General features: G+C 45.6%; 1 pseudogene; it reads left to right on the plus strand.

The window, feature by feature from the left end:
• The first annotated feature begins 446 nt into the window (after positions 1-446).
• Positions 447-909, plus strand: LOC122435784 (annotated as a pseudogene).
• Positions 910-2,000: the final 1,091 nt, after the last annotated feature.

Raw genomic sequence — 2,000 nt, forward strand, 5'->3', positions numbered from 1 at the left:
GTCAGTCAGACCTTCTCAGGAAGCTCAAACTGTTTTTTGTTTTTTCCAAAAAAAAAAAAAAAGTTATTTAACACTAGCGCAACCCGGGAAGCCCTTTCCTACAGGCTGCATAGTTCAGAGTTTCTAGGGGAGGTCATAGAAAGTTTAAAGATTCCCGCTGTGATTGATCCACAGAGGGTCAAAGGGGGAGGGGCATTTGGTGACACGTGACATGGGGTGACTGAGTGACAGGCCTCCCTGACTTCCATTTTATTCAATCAGATATGGACCTTGCCAGTGACTTCAGGGCAGGCAGGGATTATAAAGCCGGGCACCTGCCCTAGGAAGCTGCCTTCCCTCTGAGCTGTGGGAAAGGTGAGTCTGAGATGAATGAGTCATCACCTAAGCTGTCTGAGGAAGACATGGGCAATGAAGAAACCTAGCCCTGTGAAGCCGAGCCCTCCGAAATGGAGCCAAGGAAGGCAAAGGAGAAGATACCAAAGGGTCATTACGGCTGCAGCGGCCGCCGTGGTAACTGCCGCCACCGCCGCCTCTCCGATAACACTGACAGCTTCACCAGCTATTTCTCCAGGGTGCTAAAGCAAGTCCACATGGGCTTGAGTCTCTCACAGGAGGCCATGAATGTCATGAGTTCCTTCATGATAGATATATTCCAGGGCATCGCCAGAGGCTGGGCGCTTGGCCCCCCAAAGCAAGCGCCCCACCATCACCTCCAGAGAGATTCAGACTTCTGTGAGCTTGCTGCTGCCTGGGGAGATGGGCAAACATGCCAGGTCAGAGGCCACCAAGGCGGTCATCAAATACACCACCAGCAGATTGGCTGACCCGGAACTTTGCATAACAAAGGCTCTTTTCAGAGCCACTTGGCGGGAAAAGACCTATATCACTGAACAGTCACATGCACTCTAGATTCTTGACCTGTGCCCTAGTGCCATGGTTAAAACATTTCTACCCTGAGGAAAGCATTATAAACCTCATCAATATGTGTCTGTTGTGTCAGTTGTTCCAGGCAAAATCATGAACTCTTCTTAACCATATTGCATCTCCTCACTTTCCTAAAAGGTCATTTCTATCCGTGGTTTCTCTGTCAGTCATTTTAGGGATCTTTATGGTCAAAATTATTTCCATGAAAGTTTCATTGACCTTTCATATTGTCATTCTCCCACCTGTATACAGGAGTATCATTCAGAGACTTTTATGTGCCATATAGCAATCCATAAAGTGCAGTAGCAGATATAAATGGCTTCCTAGGTAGCTCTGGTGTTAAATAACCTGCCTGTCAAAGCAGGTAGATGTAAGAGACATGGGTTCCATCCCTTGGTGGGGAAGATCCCCTGGAGGAGGGCATGGCAAACCACTCCAGTATTGCCTGGAGAATCACATGGACAGAGGAGCCTGGTGGGCTACCATGGATAGAGTCACACAGAGTCAGACATGACTTAGCATGCATTCACACAGCAGATATAAAAATCTTAATTACCCATTCATACTCTTTCAACATACCTGAAATCTGGATTCAGTTGAAAACATGAAATAGGAGCCCACTGCAGTGTAAAATTTGAAAATCTAATTTTCTGGAATCAAGCAATATACCTTCTGAAATTAGTATTCTACCTAATTCAGATTGGTCTCCTTTTTTTTTTTTTTTTTTTTTGCAGCCTATAACTTTTTGGGATTTGACTTAAGTGCAGTTTTGCCCAGATGATGAGATCACCGAATGACAGAAGCTGTAGCCACAGTCCCCATAGTAACAACTAATAGGACTGGCAACTCAGTGAGCCAAATGATAGGCCCAAAATGTGGTGAGGTGACCAGGGCTGGGCCAATAACAGCTTTCTTGTGATTTTTACCCTGGAGATTGATTAGGAAGGAGGTGTGATGGTTTTCCTGTTGATTTTCTGTTCAAGTACTTGTTTAAACCATGGTGATTTAAGTACAGGCATCCAGATCTGCTAGTGGGGCATGTCTCTATCTCCTTCCATCAAAATAAGAGGAGGATG

The sequence above is a fragment of the Cervus canadensis genome, chromosome X (assembly GCF_019320065.1).
Source record: "Cervus canadensis isolate Bull #8, Minnesota chromosome X, ASM1932006v1, whole genome shotgun sequence".
NCBI lineage: Eukaryota > Metazoa > Chordata > Mammalia > Artiodactyla > Cervidae > Cervus > Cervus canadensis.